Source organism: Ambystoma mexicanum, chromosome 8, assembly GCF_040938575.1.
Source record: "Ambystoma mexicanum isolate Mex_15411 chromosome 8, UKY_AmexF1_1, whole genome shotgun sequence".
NCBI lineage: Eukaryota > Metazoa > Chordata > Amphibia > Caudata > Ambystomatidae > Ambystoma > Ambystoma mexicanum.
In genome coordinates, this window is record NC_090929.1 from 692006850 (window position 1) to 692032202 (window position 25353).

Consider the following 25353-nt stretch of genomic DNA (forward strand, 5'->3'; position numbering starts at 1 on the left):
AAAACATAAACATATATTTTCTTGAGAAGAGTCTGCTGAAGCAGGCACTGGTCAGCTGACTCATTCGGGTCGCTGTCAGTCACTGATGAATCGGAGACGGAAAGACGTGAGTCACGTGAAAATGTTCCAAACAGTTCTTAACTGTTAGTCAGGATATAGCTTTGGTGCATTGGACAAGTTCCTTGTTACTTGCCATGATGAAATAAAAAGATGATCAGGGTCAGGATGGATCCAGCTGCAAGGATGTAGAACAAAGGTGGGATTCCCAAGCCTATGTTTCCAAAGAAGTGTCTTTGTGGTACCAAAATGCATGTGATTCCTATCCCCTCTATCTCAATACCCTTTCCTCGACCCCCAGGGGGGCATCCTAAACCCTAGAACTAGACATAGAAAAGCATATACCTGTCACTGTGCATCGGTACATTGAGTAGGCAACAACCCCTGTAGTATGCAGCTAATCTCTTTCATCTGCCCAGGAGTGGTTTATTATTGTCCCATATTCTATTGATGGCCCACTACACAAACCTTCCAGTAACCTTTTCAATGTGTACTAAAGACATGCACCATTTATAACATATCAATACTATGTCAAATAGATGCCCCACTCCTAAAGTTTATGACAACATTTTCAGTAATGCGCACTCAATTAATGCCCCTTATACTCTCATGTATAATGTCAATCTTTTAATTTCCAGAAATAAGTAATAAAGAAACATTGCTACGATTATAGTCACTAAAAATAACACACTTAATATGCATAAAGTAATTGATGAGTAACAGCTATCATTGTCCCTGCCTCTATATCTACTTAAGATCTATCAATCCTCTCAGGGGCATATTAACCACTTCAAAAGTAACTGCCTGCCTCATCAGATCTTGCTAATCAACCTCATAGAATGATCTGCCCTTACAATACTCAATACCTCTCATCTTTTCTTTTCCCAATGTGATATTAAACGATGGGTAAACCACAATTCATACTTGCTACTCTGTAGAAGGTAGAAGGTACAGAGATGAATGGAGGTAGGAGCCCAGAAGCCTGTGGTCTTCGCACTCTGAAGAAAATTATGAAACATCACCTAACAAATCACCATGGTCTCTTTTTTTAATGAACAATCAGCACAAATAGGAAAAACTGCTTCAGAAAGAGTCAATGGGCCTCATTACAATACCAGCGGTAGGCATGCTGGTGTAACAGGCATGGCTACCACTGGTATAATTTTTATTCTGGTGCCCAGGAATGGGCAATTACTGGGTCATTATGGCCCCGCTGAACCCGGTAATTGCCCATTCCTGGGCGCCGGAAGAAAATGCTCCCCATTCCCATTTGAGCCCCATAGGGCTCAATTGGAATGGGAGGCCGGATGCAACGGCACCATCTAGAATGGTGCCGGTGCATCCGGCATGCTCTGCTCGCGGGTGCCGGTCCACATGGCAGGCCAGTCCTGATGGGCGGGAAGGCACCCGCGAGCAGAACTTGTAGTTTGCTGGTACGGTAACAATGGTAACGGCAAGCTTACCGGTACCGTTGTTACTGTACCGACAAACTTGGGATGAGGCCCACTGTCAGTTAGGATCATCCATGGGGCCAGCATTAGCCAATCAGGAATAAGCTGTGTTCATAGGTGATGGCCTGCTTTGCCATGAGTAAAAATCTAGAAATACTACCCATGCCGCACTGTCAATAAATAGTACTTCTTGCTAAAGAATAATAGGTCTGCTCAAGAAGCAAAAAGCAGACTCTTTCTGAGATTCAAAAAAGACATACATTTAGTTTAGTGGCTTAGAAAATCCAGGAAAGTAAAAAGAAAGATCTTGCCCCTCTCCTCTCCACAGAGTCTGCATGAAAAGAGCCTCCAGTCTGCTTCTGGTCCTCCAGACTCAGGTCGTCCCCTTCTGCCTCATCAGCCAGCCTCCTCTGGTCTGCATCCAGAACATCTACTGCTTCCTGCCTCTGAAGTTAGTCTTTATAAAGTCACAGCTCACCTCCAGTGTAAGGAGTAAAATGCAGCAGAGGTGATTTTCTACCAATTAGCATTAAAATAAAAAAATGCTGCTGAGGTCCCTGTCTTTTTCTACCAATTGGCATTGGAGGCAGGAGGCGCTGAGAACACTTTGTACCAATCAGTGTCAAGGGAAAAAAAACGCAGCTGAGGTCAGCCCTATACAGTTAGCATTTTACAGGAGTACGTTGCTTGAATCTTTCACCTAATTTACATGATGAAATGCTTCATTTCCTCACATTTATTTGCTACATAACCTCTAATCTATGTACATCCACTCCCTTCTGTTGTAGTTCTTTCAAGGATTCTTTTTATTAACTGGAAGCCCTCGCTCTTATTTACCATAATTAACCGAGGCAGCTGGCACACTTCTCATACTGCCTGGAGTTTATATTTTGTTTTACACTGTTCTAAAACATTGGTGCTCATCCCACACACTGAAACTAAAATAATTCTCTGTTCTTCATGGTGCATTATGAACCCTTTTGCATTGCCTCACCTGAATATAATTAATATGCATTTTCAAACAATTCTCACTTTAAAAAATAAAAGATGACTACACAACTTGGAACTACGCTCAGACCCCAAGCTCTAAACCTGGATAAATGTGGCTAAAACTGAAAATATATGTCACTCCCCCATGAGCCATAGAACAAGCTATCGAGGCATCTTATGAACCATGGAAATAAGAGTGAAGCGACAAAGAGCAGATCCATCATACTATAATACTAATTCACTAAAACCTGTTAACCCAGGGTCTTCACTGTTTGCTAAAAAATAAAACATAAACATATATCTTCTTGAGAAGAGTCTGCTGCAGCTGGTACTGGTCAGCTGACACTTTCGGGTCGCTGACGGTCACTGATGAATCAGAGATGTGTAGATGTTTGTCACACGAAAACGTTCAAACACTTCTTAACTGTTAGCCAGGATATAGCTTTGGTGCACTGAACAAGCTCCTTGTTACTTGTCATGATGAAATAAAAAAGATGATCAGGATCAGGATGAATTCAGCTGCGAGGATGTGGAACACAGGTCTGATCCAGAAGCCCATCTTTCAAAGAAGTCCCTTCGTGGTCACCAAAAGTGATGTGATTCTTATCACCTCTATCACACAAGCCTTTCTTCCATCCCTAATGGAGTGTCCAATGGAGTGGCCTTTAGTGGCTGTGGTAGGAATAGAGCTAGAGAAAAGCATGTAGCTGTCATTGTGCATCAGTAAAGAGAGTAGGCACCAACCCCTCCAGTAAGTGGCTAATCTCTTTCATCTGCCCAGGAGTTGTTTACTAATGTCATATATTTTATTGATGGCCTATTACTCAAACCTTCCAGTAACCCTTTGTGTGTTTACTAAAGACATGCCCAACAAGGAGACACTCTAGGGTAATAAACAGTTAAGGTCACCCCTACGACTGAGACCATAACACAAGAACATACATTTTCGTAACATTCTGTTGGAGTATGAGACACCAATAACACTGTTAAATATTTTATAGAAAAGTATACATCTCACCATAAGTGACAAAATATTGCATCACCACCAAAAAGGCAAAATACTGGTTCACAATCTTGATATATGTGTATTAGCACATCACATTATATAGACAAATGATATCAAGTTTGTGTCAAAAACTGCCTGACATGTTTCATCCTTTTACAATTTTTGTCACAATTTATAGAGCCTTCCACACAATTTATAGGGCCTTCCACAGGGAAACAATGATGTATGCAATGGTATGGCACATCTTGACAAAAACATACAAGTGAAACAACAACCTACAGACAAAAGAGGTATATATATTTTTGATTAGTCAGGGATTGTTACTACTGATGTTTGTTTGCTTAAACATATTGCAAGGGTTCTGTATTGTCCCTCTTGTGACAAATAGAAGGCATATCATTCCCTTCAGAATGGTGGGATGACCGCAATAAACAAAACCTTGCAACTGACTTTAACTACAACAACATTCATTGTGCACAACTCACAGTGGTGTTTAGTTCAAGAGTAGAGGCATACCTCTATATAAGAAGAGTTGGATTCAGTGAGCACTCTGCTAGTTCATCATTTGTTGAAAACGTCTGACGTAAGCTATTTATGTCCTGGTTAAAAAAACATACTGTTGTAATCCTCCTGATCAACAAAGTCTATCAGGCACTGTAAGCCACAAATATAAGTCATTGCATACTTAATTTCTGAGTGTTAATGCATAACAAGTCTCTAGATTCAACATCTGGTGGTCATATTATAGTATTGTTCTTTAAAGAACCATTCGCACTGTCATTTGTTCGTTGGTAGTGCCGTAATTTGAAAATATTGTTATACATTACTGTTTTTGAAACACACTTGATATCATTTGTTTATATAGTGTGAAGTGTCACACCTAGGCTATGAAGCCGAGTGCTAATAGGCATATTTATAGAATGTGTACCAGGATTATGCCTTTTTGGTGGTGGATGCAATAGATTGTCACTTTTGGTGATGGTGTTTTAATATGTATGTAAGGTTTTTAGATGTTTGCTATTTAATTAAAGATTTATACTTTTCTATAAACTATTTAACAGTATTATTGGTGTCACATACTCCTACAGAACATTATGAAAAAAAGTCTGTTCTTGAGTTATACTTATGACACGCACCATTTATACCATATCAATGCACATTATGTCAAATAGATTCCCCACTCTTAAAGTTTATGTTCAAATGCTGCTGACAAAAGTATCAGTAATGAACACTCGATGAATGCTTCTTAAACGCTCATATATAATGTAATTCTTTTAATTATGAGAAATAAGTATTAAAGAAACATTGTTACCATTATAATCAACATACAGAACACACCTGACATGCAAAAAGTAATTAATGAGTAAGCAGCTATCATTGTCACTGCCTCTATATCTACTAAAGATCAATCAATCCTCTCAGCGGCATATTATCAACTTCACAAGTAACTGCCTGCCTCATCAAATCATGCTAGACAAACTCATAGAATGATCTGCCCTCTCACTATTCAATACATTTCCTCTTTTCTTTTCCCAATGTGATATTAAAAGATGGGTAAAACACAATTCATACTCACTGCTCTTGAGAAGGTAGGTGGTAGAGAGATGAATGGAGGCGGGAGCCCAAAAGTCTGTTGTCTTCACAGTGTGAAAAATATGGAATATCACCTATCAAATCACCATGGTCTCTTTTATCAAAAAGCAGAAAAAATAGAAAAAACTGTTTCAGAAGGAGTCACTGTCAATTGGGATCAACCATGGTGCCAATATTAGCCAATTAGGAAAAAGGGTTTTCATAGGTGATGGGCTCCTTTGCCATGGGTACAAATGTAGAACCCATGCAACTGGCCAAAAAGAGTAGTTCTTCCAAAAGAATAATAGGTCTGCTCAAAAAGCAAATAACAGAGTTTTCTGAGACTCAAACAAACCAAAAAGTCAATGTAGTGGCCTCAACAAACCAGGCAAGTAAAAAAGAAGGATTAAGCCCCTGCCCCTCCAAAGTGTCTGCATGAAAGGAGCTTCCAGTCTGCTTCTGGTCCTCTAGCATCAGGTTGACCCATTTTGTCTCATCAGCCAGCCTCAACAGGTCTGCATCCAGATCATCTCCTGCTTCCTCCCGATGAAGCTAGCCTTTATATAGTCACAGCCCACTGCTTAGCTCACCTCATACCAATCATTTAAGGAGTAACATGCTACTGATGTAATTTTCTACCAACTAGCATTAGGATAACAAAAATGCTGCTGAGGTTCCTTTCATTTTCTACCAATTATCCGTAGGAGCAGGAAGCAGCTGAGATCACTTTCTACCAGTCAATATCAAGAGGAAAATGCTGCTGAAGCCATCCCTATACAGTCAGCATTTTACAAGAGTATGTGGCTTGAACCTTTCACCTTATTTATGAGACAAAACACTTCCTTGTTGCCCCATGATTGCTGGCTACATAGCCCTCTATCTATCTACATTAAATCTCTTCCATTGTAGTTCTTTCAAGGATTGTTTTCATTAATTTGAACACCTAGCTTTTATTTACCATAATTAACTAAGGCACCTGGCTCACTTCCCTTACTGCCTGGAGAGCATTTCAGCAACTTTGTATTTTGTTTTACAGTGTTCCAAAAGATTGGCACTCGTCCCAGACATTGAAACTAAAGGCAATTCTCTGTTCTTCATGGTGTATTACAAACCCTTTTTGCATCACCTCGCCTGAATATAATAAATATGCATTGTCAAACAATTCTCACCTTTTAAGAAACATGACTGCACAACTTGAAACTATGCTCAGGCCTGTCTGAATAATCAGCCTAACTATAGTCAGTCAATCAAGAGGAAGGACTAACGCTTGCAAACCCTTTAAACAACTCAGGTGTATAAAAGGGGTGTGAACAGTAAAGTAAGAAGAGAGATGCAAGACTCTGATGGGAGCTGTAATCAGCCATTCTACAGCTGTTGAATCACCCTATAGTATAAAAGCAGCTGAGGGTCTGGGCGAGTGTGAAGTTAGAGCAGGAGCTCTGTGGCGCAGAGGCGAGGCCAACAGACTGCTCATCCTCCTGTGGCACTACAAGCGCATGAGAGTGTATGATGGGCAGAGAAAGACCTCCTGGAAGGAAGCCACAAGGTTTGTGGCCAGTGCAATATGGAAAAGGACTTCAAAGTGAGCCAATGAGTTTCCCCGCTCGAGAAACCCGGTGTTACTGTAACCGCGAGCCTCATGAAGTGAACCACTATTTTTAATGAGGCCAGATACTTGTACAATGTAGCAGAGTGGTTGCGTGGCTTGTTAAAGGAACACGCACATTTTTGATAGTCTTCTAAAAGAATGCATACTTTCTTCTGAACTAATTAATGTGTTGTTAAAGTGGTCACAGACCTTAAAAAGGAACGTTTTAAAATGTCTTCAACCAAGGAATGACAGCATTGAGAACCAATACATATTAAATACCGAGCAAAAAAAGGAAATGTAACATTCCAGCAAACCAGTAAAATGTTGCACGCTGAATGCATGTTGCACAACGAATGAACTCAGAAGTGAATGCACGGATCTAAAAGGGAAATTTAACATGAAAGCAAACCAGTAAAACATTGAATACTGAATGTATGTTGCACAACAAACTAACTCAAATCTTGAAGATTAATATAATTAAGCAACAAGACTACATTAAACCTTGAACTGCAATTGAATAATGTTGAATGATTGTTGCACAATGAAGAAAGCTCAAACAGCGAACCTCAATGAGTAAATACATAGTGACAAGGCTACGATTTGAAAAGGGAGCTAAGGAGAAAACAAAGGAACCCAAAAGCACGCCCTAAATTCAGAAAAAAATACAGGGAATCAAGTAAAGGTAACGGTGCACAGGAGCAAGCACTAAGGAATGTGTATTAGACATTGAAGTCTTGGGAAAGAGAACACTGAGACTTGGCAGGTTTATATGTTTTGCCTTGGGATTGAAGTCTCAAGACACTTTTGTTTGGATTGCGTTATTTGAAACTTGATGAAGGGAACCCCAGTAGTTATTTTGAACTATATTGCTTTGAATTGGAAGAAGGTAAATTTCAAGACTCTTTTTCGTGGAACCTTCTTATGCTTGGGGAAGGGGAGCTGAAAGAAAGCTGTGAGCTAGAAGAAGCTCAGAACTTTGAGTAAAACACTGTTTCTTTGACTTTGACATCCCTACACATTTGTTTGTTCTAGTTGAGAGGGCAAGAATAGGTTTTGGACACAGACAGACTATTAGGTTGAGCTCTTTGACACAGACTTTACTTTCGTTCAGGTAGGGCAATTCACCTTTGCATGGGCAAGTTGGGCCTTCAACCATCTTGACATTTAAGTTAATACAAATCTTTTGTTTGAACTTTAAGTCTGTTGTCTGTGTCTTGCTTCATGATGCCTTCACACATGATGGAGTGGATTGTGGCTCAACTAATACAAGTTTGGGGACCCTATAGTTTGAAAGATTAAGTACTGGAGCATCAGACCCCTCAGTGGCCACTCCAGGCTCTATTGGGTTTGATATCTGTAGTACTAGCAAAGATGAGACAAATCCTCCAGGTGAAAGAAGACTGATACTCACTGGCTTGATATTAATCCCACCCCCGATGCATACATCAGACTAGCTCCTAAATCTGGGGTAGCTTGGAGATTTGAGGCTGATGTTTTAAGAGGGGTAATAGACCAAGACTTCAGGGGGATGTTAAGGTATTTTTACAAAACCACACAAAAGACCCTTTCCAGATTCCCCAAGTGGATAAGGTTTCTCAAGGGATACTTGAAAAAGCCATGTTCCCTAAACTTAAGGAAGAATCTAGGAAGGAGAGTACAGATAGGGGGACTCAAGGTTTTGGGAAGGCTGATGAGGTAACATATGACCCTTCCAGAATTGAACCGAGAAATCCTGCAGAGGAAGAGCCCAAAACACTCCCCGATTTAGTTTTTGCTCAGAGAAATTACCCTGTGTAAGCTGAAGCATTCTTGCTGGTAGTATTGGAACCAAAGGATCGTGAAGAAGGGGGACCTTTCTTTTTTTTAAAGAATGGACTTCTATATAGAGGAGAGATCACTACAGAGGGTCCAGCAAAAACTCAATTAGGTGATCCCTAAGAGTCATAAGTGGTTGTTATTAGAGATAGCCCATTCCCATCCGATGGGAGGTCATCTGGGGCAGTTCAAGGCTGAAGCACATATTGCAAATAAGTTCTATTGGCCAGGTATTTATGCTGACATTAAAGCCTTTATTAAAGCATGCACCGTCTGCCAGAAAACTAGTACACATACACCACCACCAGCTCCATTGAATCCGTTACCAATAATCAAAGTCCCAATTTCCAGGATTGGTATGGATATTATGAGATCCATAGAGACTTCCAAACTGGGTGATAAATATATCTTAGTCATGTAAATTATGCCACACATTATCCAGAGGCCTTTCCCCTGAGAGGAAACACAACCTATCCTAAAACATCTGCTCCCCATTTTCTCTAGCTTTGGGTTTTTGAGATCTTAACGGATCAGGGATCAACTTTCATGAGCAAGCTTATGGGGTTAGTTAAAGAACTATTACACATTGCTACCCTCAGAACATCAGTGTTTCATCCCCAGAGAGATGGCCTAGTGGAAAGATTTAACAAGACTTTTAAAACCGTACTTCAAAGGTTAGTTGAACAAGATGGGAAACATGGGGATTAAATGATACCCTGGGCCTTATTTGCGGTTCGGAAAACCTCTCAGTCTTCAACAGGATTGTCTACGTTTCAATTCCTTTAAAGACAAGAACCATGGGATGTCCTAGATATGAGGATTGGAACTTGGGAAGAGAGAGAGGCAGCTCCAGTTCCACTCTCCCAGACTGTGAGTCGGCTGAAGGAACATATGAGGGTTGTAAGATCTTTGGAACAGGCTCATATGGTGAAGGCACAAGCACAAAAAAATACTTTTTATGACAAAAAGGTTTCTCTCAGAACTTTTTTTTCGATAGGTCAAAAAGTACTTGTCCTGTTGCCTAACTCAGAAAACAAACTTGTGTCCAAGTGGCATGGACCCTATGAGGTAATAGAGCAGACTGGTCCATGTAATTATAAAATCTCAAAACCTGACCGTAGCCTTAAAAAAGAATCTATCATGTCAATTTGATAAAAAAGTGGAAAGAAAATCCCACATAGTCTCCGGCCATAATAATATCTTGTCTTTTACACGAAGATACAGAAAGTAAGGCCCTAATTGCATTTGACCTCAATGATAATCAGAAACAATATCTATATGAGCTTATAAGGCAATATACTGATGTATTTCGGGAAGAACAGGGAAGAGTGAAGGATATCTATCATCATATTCGTACTCCTGCACGTAAAGTTGTAAATCTAAAACCATATCGGTTACCTGAGTCTAGGAAAGAAACCATAATTCAGAAGGTTAAAACCATGCTAGGGCATAACATCGTTGAACCTTCTAAAAGCCCTTGGTCCTCCCCCATCATGTTGATGGCTAAACCTGATGGAAGTTGGAGATTCTGTATAGACGTTCGCAAAATGAATGCCATCTCTGCTTTTGACACTTACCTGATGCCCCGTATCTATAATCTGATATCTTGGCTGGGTAATACTGTATACTTGTCAACATCCGATCTTACAAAAGGATATTGACAATTTCCTTTGCATGGGTCTGATAAGGAAAAAACTACCTTCACCCCTCCCCTTGGGTTGTTTCAATTCAAGGTTTTACCTTTTGGGCTACATGGGGCTCATACAACATTTTAGAGATTCATAGACAAAATCTTACAACCATACTCGGGTGGTTTTGTGTGTAATGGCACATCCAACCACAACAGGAGAAGGTGAGGGCTGTCCTGGACACACACCCTCCTAAAAGAAACAAAGATCTAAGAGCCTTCCTGGAATTAATTGGGTACTACCGCAGGTTCATTCCAAATATTTTTAGTAAAAAATCCAGACTGACAGACAAGTTGAAGAATGCTGAGCCCCAAAAGATCAGACGGGAAGAGGAAAATAAAATGTGTTATACAACCTTAAAACAGGCCTTATGCCAGAGCCCCATTTTAGGCATGGCCAACTTTTCTAAAGAATGTAGTCTTCAGATTGATGCTTCCTTGATGAGACTGGGAGCTGCTCTTTTACAAAACTATGATACGTTTGAACATCCAATCCTATACATCAGCAAAAAGCTCTTCCCCTGAGAGAAGAATTCAGTCATTGAGTTAAAGGCACTCGCAATCAAATGGGCCATAATTCACCTAAAGTATTATGTCTTAGGTTGCAGGTTTTATTTGGTGACATACCATTCTCCTCTAGTTTGGAGTAGCCAGAGGAAAGAGTTCAACCTTCGAGTAATGCAGTGGTTCCCGGACCTTTAACTGTATTCCTTCATGAAGGAACACAGGAAAGGCTGAGAGCAAGGTAAGGTGGATGTCCTTTCCCAGTTTCCCCGTGAAGGACCTCGGTCCAACCCGCATTGGGGAAGGGTATGTAGGAAACCTAAGGGTATTCTCACTCATACTCCTCTTGGATCCTCTGCGCAGCTGGTCAGGGAAAGGCCATCGCTCCCGGATCATGACTCTGGGGGTGGAGAAGTAAGGGAGGATCACCTGGGTGGAGGGTCCTTGAGGACTGGGAGTGGGTAACCATTTGGAAAGATATGGTACCAACCCTTTTCCTGTTGATGGCAAACCTTAACTCTTCCCCAACCTTTATGGGCTATTATAAGACAGCACCTTTCATTTTTTCACACATGACATTTGACAGTACTGGGATGAGGAAGAGGTGACTAGGAGTTATGCATACTAACATGCAATTGCACCACTTTGGTACTGAGATGAGGAAGGGGGTCTCAGAGGAGTATGGGTACAAAGACCAGGCATGTCGGATTAATGAGCCTAACTATAGTTAGGCAATCAAGAGAAAGGACTCACACCTGCAAAACCCTTTTCACAACTCAGGTTTATAAAAGGGAAGTGAACAGGAAAGTGAGAAGAGAGAGGCGAGATGCTGATGGGAACCATGATGAGCCATTCTACAGCCGTAGAAACACACTGAGGACCAAAGCAGCTGAGGGTTTGGGCGAGTTTGAAGTTGGATAAGGAGCCCTGTGGCACAAAGGCGAGGCGGAGGAAGGAGATCAGCTGAGGGGTCATCCTTCATTATATCCAAAAGACTGCTTGTTCTCCTGTGGTGCTGCAGAAGCGTGATAGTGTCTGAGGGGTGGATAAAGACCCCCTGGAAGGAAGCTGCCAAGTTTGTGGCCAGTGCGACATGGAAAAGGACTTCAAAGTCAGCCGGTGAGTTTCCCTGCTCGAGAAACCCAGTGTTATTGTAACCGTGAGCCTCATAAAGTGAACCGCTATTGTTAATGAGGCCAGAGATTTGTACAATGTAGCATAGTGGTTGTGTGGCTTGTTAAAGGAACACGCACATTTTAGAAAGTCTCCGAACAGTATGAATACTTTCTTCTGAACTAATTAACGTGTTGTTGAAGTGGTCACAGAACTTAAAAAGAATGTTTTTGAAAGCCTTCAACCAAGGAATGAGAGTAATGAGAACCAATACATATTGAATACGGATCTAAAATGGAAATTTAACATTGCAGCAAATGAGTAAATATTGCATGCTGAATGCATGTTGCACAACGAATGAACTCAGAAGTGAATGCACAAACTAAAAGGGGAAATTTAACATTAAAACAAACCAGTAAAACATTGACTACTGAATGTATGTTGCACAACGAATGAACACAAATCTTGTAGCTGAATATAATTAAGCAACATAAGTCTACATTAAACCCTGAACTGCAATTGAATAATGTTGAATGATTGTTGCACAATAAAGAAAACTCAAAGAGTGAACCTCAATGAGTAAATACAATGTGACAAGACTACTATTTGAAACGGGGTGTGTGACACATGATGGCAGAGCCACAAAAGGCGGCTAAGGAGGAAGCAAAGGAACCCATAAAGAACACCCTAAGTTCAGAAATCAATACATGGAATCAAGTAAAGGTAACTTGGTGCACAGGAACTGTTAGACCATATATGGAATAAGGCACAATAACCATATACTAAATGACACGCCAGTCGTGAGGTTCAAATTCCAAACAAGTCTGGTTTTATTCAGATAATATCTCAGTCGGCCGACTGGGTCTCACCGCCTAACGACACGTGTTCCCAGACACCGTGAGATGAGAGAGAGCGAGCAATAGAACAACAGTCACATATATGTACATAATACATCATCCTATACAATATCATTCGGCCCGCCCTCATACATGAAAACAAGCCAGGGTTCAGTAATTGACAGTTATGAATGTGACTTCAGTCAGTCTAAACATTAGTATTTCTAGCAGAGGCTGCAGAGACAGTTTTCTGTTATGGGGAACATGGGGCACTGGTGCAGGGAAGGATATCATGTTGTTAGCGGCAACACATTCCAACCAGCACTATCTGCTCGCTATAGCTCATGAGCTAAGGGTCAGACAGTTCTGGTGCAGAGAAAATACCATCTTCCATGAAGGAGCACTGTTAGTTGCATATAATTCACATTTAACTGCCTTCTACAACAGTGCTTGCAAGACAAACCGGCACCTGGGCTACTGATTAGGCGCGGCTCTTGCACAGCTTCAAGGCCTCAATGAGAGGAAAACAATGTATTTCTGTACGGCTCTACATTCCTGTCTATGTTAGTATGTCAGAGTTCAAGCTGTGGCCCTGCACCGTGTGTGGATCTGACGCATAGAATATATTTGCAAAAGCGTTACAAAAAACAAAATGGCCGGCATACAAAATGGACTCCCAATGGCCACTTTCAGGTTTCATGGTTTGCAATGTTTGTTGCATGATACGATTCGCTTCTGGCCAACATACTATTCATACGTTTGGCTATGCAATTTCATTTACAGTATAACAAACCCTCCTTTTGGCCATTAGCCAATGTCATCATTACTCAAACATTGCGTCCTCATCAGAACAAGTGTCACTTTCTGAACTTCCCATGTCGCTATCACCGTCATCATCCGAAATATTGATTGACATAAACTCTTTGATTGTCTCATTCTCATTTCTGAGACCACCATTTGTTGTATCGGATGTGGGCTTCATAATCTTTGTACTAATTGCCTGTACACATTCATTTGTAAATCTGAAGAAAATGGCTGGCAAACATTGTATGCAACAACAGCAGAACAGGAGGATACTGAATATCATAACAATAATTGCGATTAGTTTCCATCCCCAAGATCGTAACAGTTCCCAAAACCATGAACTGATGTTTAAATTCCAGCCACCTGCAGGGATATGAATTTCAGAACTTAGGACATGTAATTTCTTGATTGCTTCAAATATTGTAGGGGAGGAGTCACTTACAAATACAAAGCACGCTGATCCCACTAATTTGCATACACCTCCATGGTCTGCCAAAATAATGTCAAGAACCATTCTATTCTGAAGTGCAATTAACCTGATTGCTTTTTGTTCCAGTGTCATATTGTAAAGTATGTCAGTGGTTCCATTAATCGTTTTCTCTAACACCCTGGACAGTTTTCTGATATTCCATGGTTTATTGCTTGTCCCCAAAAAGGTATGAATGATTTCGCTATGTCTCCAAAAATTTCCCCAACAGTATCATCTTGTCGTGGCCGAGATCTGGATATTTTTGCTATTTCAGAGGTTTTGGCGAGGAATACACCAGGAAATAGCATCCCTAAATAACAAGTACCCTCCCAGTTTCTAGGTAACCATGGATAAGCTTGATTTCTGCATACAAAATAAAAAGAACCTCCTATATATAATGGTTTTTCTTTGTGTTCAAGTATAGAAGTATTCATGCATCTAGTGAATGTTCCCAGCGATTGGGAACCCTGTTTCCGTAATCAAAATGAAACAGAATGTGGACTATGATTAATAGTATAGGAGGGAGGCATGGCATCTTTGTTTCCAACCGGAGCCATTTGAAAGTAATTAGGGACTGGTAAGGCCTAGAGTCTATCAATGGGACTAGGCGATACAGTGTTTGTTCTACTTTTATTTGTAAACACTGAACAACCAAATGGCATTAATACCAATCTTTTGAATTCATTTATGTTTGTCAAAATTTCCAGTGACACTATCATTCCATCGTCCAAAAAGCAATGCTCTTAATGATGCATAACAGGCAGTACTAAGGGGTAGAGGATGTATATACCAACCCATTCCTCTTTCTCCGTGCTGGGGCAAATGTGAGCACACCCAGCAATTGGATCTGTTCAAGATAGCATGGGGCATATTCATAATCAACAATAGAGTATTATTATCACACCCTTTTCTGTGTTTCACATCCCGTGGCGGAAGAGTGTAAGTAAGCATATGAGCTGGGGTATTCATAATTGGAGCATTAACATGGGTAATAACGTGTTCATGTGATGCATAGTTTCTAACTACCAAAACATCGGAATTAATGCGGATATAATGCAAATAAACATAATAATCAGGAGAAAGCTAGCCTTTGCAGACCAAGTCTTTCTTGGGGATGGCTCAATGTCAGTGTCTATTGTTCTATCAAAGGTAGCATCAGTGCAGGCGGCAGCAGGTGCAAAATCAGGCATGATCTATAAAGTTTAATAGTTCAAGGAAAGTTTCTCTTTGTTCGTCGGAAAAGTTCTTGACGGCAACACATGTATAGTTCAGAGTTCAGCCTGCTTAAGATGGCAGCAAGCTGGTGTGTATACCTCAACAGCTCCACAAAAGGTAGGAGCAAGTATCAATATTAATTTTTCATAGTGTCGGTACCTTTTGCCCCTGCTTGTTCACACTAGGTTGCAAAGGCCTTCACTTTCAAAAATAGCACCGGTAGGCCACGTGTCAGAGCTCTCATATGATACAGCTCATATCTCCCTTTCCCTAGGCCTCTGTTTCCAGCTCCATCCGTTAGCTAAAAACAAAGGCTGCAGATTACTTCCCATTTCATGAATGCAGATTGTACCTTAAGGCTCCAGGTACAGTGTGATTGATGAACAATGCACGGTCGTTGTCTGCCGCAGATGCAGAAACAGTGCCCATCGGTGGTTCAATCAGTGATGATGATTCTGCAGGCGAGCAAAGTTGAGGTAAACCTGATGTCCCAATCTTCGTTGCAATCTCCCCAGGCCCCTCTTCAGGCTTAGGAAGTAGTTCCGGCTGATGCCCGGCAATGTCTTTGTAATTCATCAGAGCTGGTTCCCTCTGTACTTCAGGGTCATCGGTCTCTTTCTCATGTGGCAAAGGAAACGGGATTCTTTTTGTGTGCGTTGCGTGGATTCAATGCTTTCGATCATTCACTCGGACTGCAGTCTGTGTAGCCAGTAGCACCTGGTACGGTCCCTTCCAGTGTGGTGCGAGCAAAGATTATCTTTCAAAGTTTTTCATGAGGGCCCACTCTCCAGGTTGTAGACAATGTGCTGGGCCTGTATATCGGACAGGAAGAGCCTCCTGCACCTGGTGAAGAATCAAACGCAAGTTTTGAGTCAACTGTTTACAATAGTCAGCGAGTAATGGGTATTCAACATCCTTCAGCTTTCTGGGACGTGGCACATTCCAGACATTTGCTGGTCTCCCCATCACTATTATGTATGGTGAGAGACAAGTCCTTGCCTGCAAAGACGTGCGCATAGACAACAAAGCCAGCGGTAATGCATCGGGCCATTTCAAGTTACTTTTGGCACATATTTTTGCCAATTTATTTTTGAAGATACCATTTTGGCGTTCTACCAAACCGACACTCATCGGGTGTCTGGCTGAATGCAATAGTTTATCGATTCGGAGGCCTGCACACATCTGTAATTTCACGGCCACTATAAAATGCGGGCCCTTGTCTGACCATATAACATGGGGCAGCCCGAACCGGGGAAAATATTCTTTTAACATGGATTTCGCTGTTGACATAGCTGAACAATCTTTCAAAGCATAGGCCGCCACCCATTTACTAAATGCACAGAACAGTACAAGGACATATTTGTAGTTGTGGCATCTTTCTATTTCTATAAAGTCGAAATGGATGACCTCAAATGGCATAGAGGGAGGACCACAGCTTCTTACTGGTGTCACTGTCCCTTTCCCGATGTTATGCTGTAAACAAGTCATGCAATTCTGAACCAATCTCTCGGCCGTTTTCTTAATGTTTCCATTGTACCATACAGAGTCAAGGTTCAGAGACATCGTTTTCGCGCATATATGTGTTGGGCTATGGGCCATTGTAACCATTGCCATGACATATTCATTTGGCAACATCCATCTTTTATTTTCTTTGTCTACCCAACAACCCTGGGGATCTAGTTCTGCTGGACCCTCGGACCATTGTTTTATTTCCTCAGGAGTGGCGTATGCTTGTATCTCTTTAACTGTCTCAATTTCATCCTCTATCATGCAGGACACCCTTTCTGTTGTCTCAACATACATTTTTGTGTGCAAATCAGTGGCAGTTTGTTTCGTGATTCGGTCTGCAAATGCCTTCCCCTTTCCTATGTTACACGTTATCTTTTTATGTGGATTGCATTTCATTATTGTTAACTGCTTGGGAAGCACAAGTGCAGACAACAATCTCACTATCAAAGTGCCATGTTGAACCTTAGCTCCATGTGACGTCAGAAAGCCTATTTCCACCCATAATCGACCAAAATTGTGTATTACCCCAAAAGCGTACTGGCTGTCAGAATAGATGTTTACACTAAGATTCTCTGAAATTTCACATGCCCTGGTTAACGCTATTATTTCTGCAGCTTGTGCTGAGTTATATAGGATTTGTTTGCTCTCTACAATTGTTTTCAGAGTGGTAATGGCATAAGCAGCAGTTGATATGCCGTCTGGTAATTTAAAACAGGAACTATCACAAAACAATTCTCCATCTGGCTCTTTCAAGGGTGTATCAGTTAAATCATTTCTTCCTTTTGTCTCTTGCTCAGTAATAATTAGTAATAATTAACCAATCATGTGATACTTGTTTCTCACTCCCTTTTTCACTCGGAGGAGGCAATAACTCAGCCGGATTTAAAGCGTAACATCTCTTAATTTGAATATGCGGTGCAAATAGGATGATTTCATACCTAGTCAACCGTGCAGAGGTGAAATGTTGCATCTGCGTTCTATTTAGAAGAACCTCTACTGAATGGGGTACTATCATGGTTAAAGAGTGACCTAAAACCATCCCCTCAGTTTGGTTTACTGACGTGGCAGCTGCAGCAACAGCTCGCAAGCAGCGTGGCAAAGCACATGCAACAGGAGCCAGCGTGGAAGAGAAATAACCGCATGGCCTATTTCTGCACCTGTGTTTCTGAGTTAAAACAGGCAAAGCACATCCATCATTCTCATATACAAACAACATAAAACACTTCTCATAATTTGGCATGCCCAAAACCGGAGCTGAACATAACGTGGTCTTGAGCAGGTCAAAAGCTTTTTGAGACTCCATGTTCCATGGTAAAGGTAAGGTAACATCCTTTTTTGTCAATGCCACTATGGGTTTCACATTCATAGAAAAATTAGCATTTCACTGCCTACAATGTGAATCCATGCCAATTAAAGCCCTGACTTCCTTTTGCGTGTTTGGAATAGGCATATCAGAGATGCTTTCTATCCTTCCTGGTGTCAACCTTCTTCCCTCCTTCGCTAGGAGGTAGACCAAATAGGCCATCTCCTGTCGACAATACTGGAATTTCTTCAATTATGCCTTGTGACTGTGTGCCGCTAAATGTGTCAATAGTGCAACAATACTCCCTTTGCAAATTTCCTCTAAATCCACTGCTATAAGCAGGTCATCAATATACTGCAATAATATGCATCCTGCTGGTAATTCCAGCATATCTAGCTGTTCCTTCAATGCACTACTGTAAATACTTGGACTCTCAGAGTAACCTTGTGGAATACGTGTAAATGTGAATGAGCGCCCTCCTAATGTAAATGCAAACAAATATCTGCTACTTGGATTGACAGGAATACTAAAGAAAGAGTTTTTCAAATCAATTATGCTGAAATGCGATGCAGAAGCTAGAATCATAGTTAAAATCGTGGTTACATCAGGGACTAATGGGAATTGTGGATCTACTACTTTGTTCACCGCATGTGAGTCAATTATAACACAGTAAGGGATTTCATTTCCACCTTTCTTGTAAACCGGAAGCATTGGACTGTTACAAACAATACCAGAAATCTTTTTAACAACATTCCTAGTAATTAAATCGGACACAATGCAGTTCAACGCTCTTTCTCCTTCACTCGAAATTTTATATTGCGGAATATGCGGTAATGTAACTCCTTCCTTCAAAATGATTTTTATGTTCACTGCCCATATACAAGTCGGCACTTCACTCAATTCAGTCGGCAATGTCAGATATACAAATTGCTTTACTGGAGTTTGTTGTGGCGAAATCGTCAAATACACTCCATCAGGAGAACAATACATTACTGCATTTAATTTCTTCAATAGATTTAATCCCAACAAATTCTCGCCACAATTTGTCATCAAAAGAATCAGTGAATGGACCTAGTGTGATTGGTACTGGTTGCGAAACTGGACTTATTACTGGCGTACCTGAGAACCCACTGATACATTTCTATGCCCTGACAGTGGTATATTTGGAACCCGCTGATGGTCGATTGAACATTTTTGTGCACCTGTGTTCACTAGAAAAATGTGCTCCCTATTCCCAGCCTTCATTTGTATGTAAGGCCCTTTTTGGTCAACGGGAATAGGTACTGGTTCGAAACCCTGCTTTGGGCTGTCCTAGGCGAACAGTACATCATCAGATGAAAAGTCTCCAGAGTAATATGCATTGGAGGGATTATCAAAAACATTTCCACCATTCATGGCGTTCTGTTGTTGACTCTGATTACCCAAATTATCCTGAAATTGTGGCTGCATCTGATTCCTATTCTGGCCGGCTATTCCCAGACGACCTCTAAACGGTCTTCTCGAAATAGTCCCATTTCTATTTTGTAATTGCAGGCATTGTGCTCACCAATGGCCTTCTTGTCTGCAATAGGCATATTGATTTATAGCTATTGGACCCCCTTGCATGTTCGATGATAATGCAAATTGGACTCTAGGCAGTCCATTTCCGCCACCTCTAGTATTCTTGGCTACCGGCTGTAGTAACACTCTGGTTTTCAAATCTCCTTTTTTCCTTATTTCTTTATCCTTTTCTGAATTTACTCTGTTCTCATAATATTGGGCCATATGTAATACTTCACTTTGTGATTTTGCTTGCCATGCACTTTCAGATGTCATTATTAAGGTCTGAATTTCAGGTAACAATCCTTGCACAAACTTATCGACAAATAATCTCTTCCCAGGTTCGGTACTCAGATCTTGACCACTAAAATCTGCGAATACGTCTTCAAACCGGTTAAAAAAATCTGTCGCTCCTTCCGATTTGCCTTGTACACAAGCAGTCAATTTATCCCAAACTATTCTCTTCTCAAGTACTAAAGTTTTCAATTTCTCTACTATTCCGGAAGGCAAAGTTAAAATTACTTGCAAAGGTTTCTCCCCAGCCTTTCTCTCGCTGTCAATTCTGATCAGGTTCTCCCATGTATCGCCTAACATCAGCGTATCATTCATACTTCTAATCTGCTTCCATATGTCCACTGGAAGGATCACAGGGAACAATAAATCAATGTCACTTAGTGTAAAAACAGATGAATTCAAAACTGATTCAATTTCCTTATAGAAACCCGCAGGATTTTTCCTAATTTCAGGGATTGTTTGCTTTATAGTTTCACTTCTTGCCTTGAAAAGGGGACATGTACTAATTGTGCAATATAATGGGCTTCTATCGTTCACACTGGACTCGCTCCATCAACCGCAATCTCTACTTTCGGGACAAACGTGGGGGTTACCTCCCTCATAGGTAATTGTAAAGTAGGGGATTTTACTTCCATTTGTTTATTAAGCAACAAAGCTAAATCAAGAGAAAAAGCAGCCGTTCTAGTGTCTTTTATAAATCATCATCAAATCAGCAGGACAACAAACCTTCTTCTTCATGCGTTCATTCTGCAAATACTCAGCCATGACTTGTAACACTTTTCTCTGCATTTCTGGTGAATATTGAGTAAACGTATCATGCACTTCTATCTCGCGTACATATTCGCATCTCTTCACTAATAAGTTTCAATGGCAGATGAAATTGTTTCTGGACATATAACATATGTGGTTCATGCTTACTCATTACCTTTTTATGCAACCGATCAAGTTCTCGCTTAAACACAAATATCCATCCTACATGTTCTCGTATTTTCGCCGCATTATCTCTTGCGGTACCACTGTATTAGTCAAATCACTCCAAATTTTCCCAAGATAATCTCCCATACATTCTAACAATATCTGCTGTTCACCAGGCCCACTATGATCAGCTATGGAACTTTGAACAGCCACCTCATTGCCATCATCGATATATGTCTCAGCCCACTGTTTCAGTTCGTCGTTCTGTTACTTGCTAATCGTACTACGAGTCAGTCTAATACTTTCTCTTTCAGACCCCCCATGATGTAGAACTGCCAGCTAAAGCGTACAGCTCATGCTCCGAAGGGGGTGGAGGGAATGATGTCATGGGTGCAGATGGGACGGCTACTACAGGTGCAGATGGAATCATGGGAATAACAATAGGAGGAGATACATAAGGAGGCAGTGCAACTGGGTCAGTACTTGGGTGATCATTTCTTCGCTCATTTAGTATCTTATTTATCAATTCGTCTGATGTATGCAAATCTTGGGAAGGATATATTTTCTGTATATCTAATTGGAAGGCCCTATCCATTTTTCTAATGGCTTCTGTCTGCTGATCATGCTCTAGTGATTTCTCTGCATTTGATTGATGTCTACAGGCATGTTTCTCTCTACTTTTCAAAAGTTGATTTGCTTCCTTCCTCCAGTCCCTTAAAATGTTGAACGCTGCAGGTCTGGCCTTTTTTCGTAGCAAAACTGATTCTAAATATTCTATATGGTTTATAGTGATAATACCGAAAACAAAAATCTCGAAAACAAAAATCTCGAAAACAAAAGGCCAAAAAAAAAAAATATCGAATTTTTTTTATGACTTTTTTTCTCGAAATGGGGGGGTTCCCCCCCCAACCCCCCTTTTTTCTATTTCTTTTTTATTTTAACCCTTTTTCTTTACTTACCTGACCCCAAAAACACATATAAATAAATAAATAAATAAATAATTCGATATTTTTTTTTTCGGGATTTTGTATTCGATATTTTTGCAGTTCGAGATTTTATTTTCGGTATTTTGACCGACCACCGTTCTATATGTGCTAATTCAAAGCTCCCATTATTTGGCCACTGAAGGTCTGATACATGTCTGGTCTGCCTATGCCAAACCGTGTTAAACACTATTGCCCCTTTTCCGTATTTAATGTACATATCATGTGCAGGCGTCCCCGCGGGTAGCGCGACCTGGCCAGTTTCCAAAGATTGCCTACCGCGGTGGAAAAATCTCACTAGACAGGAGGACAATTTCCCAGGCATGGTTAACTCTTACCTCTTCTTACCCTGGGCATTTGTACTTACAAGTGCAACACTCAACCAATATCAGGACGTTTAAGAATCGGGGCACGACTCACCTGATCAATCAATTCGTCGCTCAGGACGCAATTCGCCCATATACACGCGCAACCAAGAATCGTCATGACCACGTGTCTGGCACAATTTGCCTCACTTCCAGGACCCTCGCCTTGATGCTCTCTGGGTGCTGTTCGTCAATCAGGGATCGGCTGTGTACAGATCTGCGGAGGAGTCTCTAATCACTTCTGCAGGGCCACCCCAAACACCTTCAGATCCCGGTCTGACAGCATCGTCCTCGACTCGTCACTGCCTTCAACATATGCGATGGAGCATGTCAGGGAGGGTGCCTGTTCGGGCGCCATCTTTGTTAGACCATATATGGAAAAAGGCACAATAACCATATACTAAATGACACACCAATTGTGAGGTTCGAATTCCAAACAAGTCTAGTTTTATTCAGATAATATCTCAGTCGGCCAACCGGGTCTAAATGCCTAATGACGTATGTTCCCAGACACCGTGAGATGAGAGAGAGCGAGCAATAGAACAGCAGTCATATATATATACATAATACATCATCCTATACAATATCATTCGGCCCACCCTTAAACATGACGAACAAGCTAGGGTTCAGTAATTGACAGTTATGCATGTGACTTCAGTCAGTCTAAACATTGGTATTTCTAACAGTGGCTGCAGAGACAGTTTTCTGTTATGGGGAAGATGGGGCACTGGCGCAGAGAAGGATATCATGTTCTTAGCAGTGAGACATTCCAACCAAACAATTATCTGCTCGCTATAGCTCATGAGCTATGGGTCAGACAGTTCTGGGGCAGAGAAAATACCATACCATCCTCTGTGAAGGAGCACCGTTAGTTGCATATAATTCACATTTAACTGCCTTCTACAACAGCGCTTGCAAGACAAACCGGCACCTGGGCTACTGATTAGGCGCGGCTCTTGCACAGCTTCAAAGCCTCAATGAGAGTAAAACAATGTATTTCTGTATGGCTCTTCATTCCTGTCATGTTAGTATTTCAGAGTTTCAAGCTGTCGCCTTGCACAGTGTGTGGACCAGAAGCATAGAATATATTTGCAAAAGCGTTACGAAAAACAAAATGGCCGGCATTCAAAATGGACTCCCAATGGCCACTTTCAGGTTTCATGGTTTGTAATGTTTGTCGCATGATGCGATTCGCTTCTGGCCAACATACTATTCATACGTTTGGCTATGCAATTTCATTTACAGTATGACAGAACAAGCACTAAGGAACTTGTGTGTGACATTGAAGTCTTGAGAAAGGGAACTGTGAGACTTGGCAGGTACATATGTGTTGTCTTAGGATTGAAGTCTCAAGACCCCTTTGTTTGGATTGCGTTATTTGAAACTTGGGGAAGGGAACCCTAGGAGTAATTTTTAACTATATTTCTTTGAACTGGAGAATGGTCAACTTCAAGACTCTTTTTCATGGAACTTTCTTATGCTTAGGAAAGGGGAGCTAAGAGAAAGCTGTGAGCTAGAAGAAGCTCAGAACTTTGAGTTAAACACTGTTTCTTTTCACTTTGACATTCCTGCACATTTCTATGTTTTAGTTGTGAGGGAAAAATAGGTTTTGGATACAAACAGACTATCCAGTTGTACTCTTTGACTCATGCTTTCCTTAGTTTCGTTCAGGTAGGGAAATCCCACTTTAGCATAGGGCAAGTGAGGCCTTCAACCATCCTGATATTTAAGTTAATAAATATCTTCTGTTTATGTCTGTTGTCTATGTCTTGCTTCAAGTTGCATTCACAGTAGATGTTTGTCACACAAAAAAGTTCCAAACCGTTCTTAACTGTTAGTCAGGATATAGCTTTGGTGCATTGAACAAGTTCCTAGTTACTTGTCATGACGAAATACAAAGATGATCAGGATCAGGACGAATCCCGGGAGGATAGCTCAGTGGCAACGGTCTCGCCTTGGAAACAAGGCAGCACGAAGCAACACAGGTTCGATCCCTGGGTCCGCACTTAGAAACCTCTGGGTATAAAGCGTGTTATAAATATGCAACTAAGGCATATTCCGGTAACAGCGCCTCAGTGCCCCAGGGCTGTGTGAGCGCTTTAAAAATGCAAAATTAAAATAAAAAATAAATGGATGTAGAACACAGCTGTGATCCTCGAGCCTATGCTTCCAAAAGAAGTCCCTTCCTGGTTGCCAAAAGGGATGTGATTCTTATCACCTCTATCTCAAGTGCCTTTCTTCCAACCCAAGGGGAGTGTCCTCAAGCTCCCGCCCCCTTTAGGGGCTGTGGTAGGGGCTGTGGTAGGAATAGAGATAGAGAAAAGAATATAACCCTCACTCTAAATCAGTAAAGAGAGTAGGCGACAACCCCTGCAGTAGGTGGCTAATCTCTGCCCAGGAGTGGTTTACTAATGTCACATATTCCATTGATGGTCCACTACTCAAACCTTCCAGTAACACTTTGTATGTGTACTAAAGACATGCACCATTTATAACATATCAATACACAGTATGTCAAATAGATGCCCCACTCTTAAAGTTCATGTTCAAATGCTTCTGACAAAATGCTCAGTAATAAGCACTCAATTCATTTGTTTACACTCTCATGTATAATGTAAATCTTTTAATTATGAGAAATAATTAATAAAGAAACACTGCAACCATTATAATCACTAAACATAACACAGTTGCAAAAAGTAATAAATGAGTAAGCAGCTATCATTGTCATTGCCTCTATATCTACTCAAGATCAATCAATCCTCTCAGGAGCGTATTAGATACTTCAAAGGAAACTGCCTGCTTCATCAGAGCTCGCTAGGCAACCTCATAGAATGATACCTCGCCTCTTTTCTTTTCCCAATGTGATATTAAAAGATGGATAAAACACAATTCACACTCACCACACTTTAGAAGGTAGAGAGATTAATGGAGGCGGGAGCCCAAAAGCCAGTGGTCTTCATAATCTTAACAAATTAAAAAAATATGAAATATCACCTATCAAATCATCATAGTCTTTTTTATCTATAGCAGCAAAAATAGGAAACATTGCTTCAGAAAGAGTCACAGTCAATTGCCAATTGGGATCAATCATGGTGCCAGTATTAGCCAATCAGGAATAAGATTTGTTCATAGGTGATGGGCTGATTTGCCATGGGTAAAAAATGTAGAAATACTACCTATGCAGCCCAGTCTATACATAGTAGTTCTTCCAAAAGAATGATAGGTCTGATCAAAAAGTAAATGGTCTTTCTGAGATTTGAAAAATCCCCAAATTCTATTTAGTGGCTTGAAAAAACCAGGCAAGAAAAAAAAGGGATTTAGCCCATCCCCCCTCC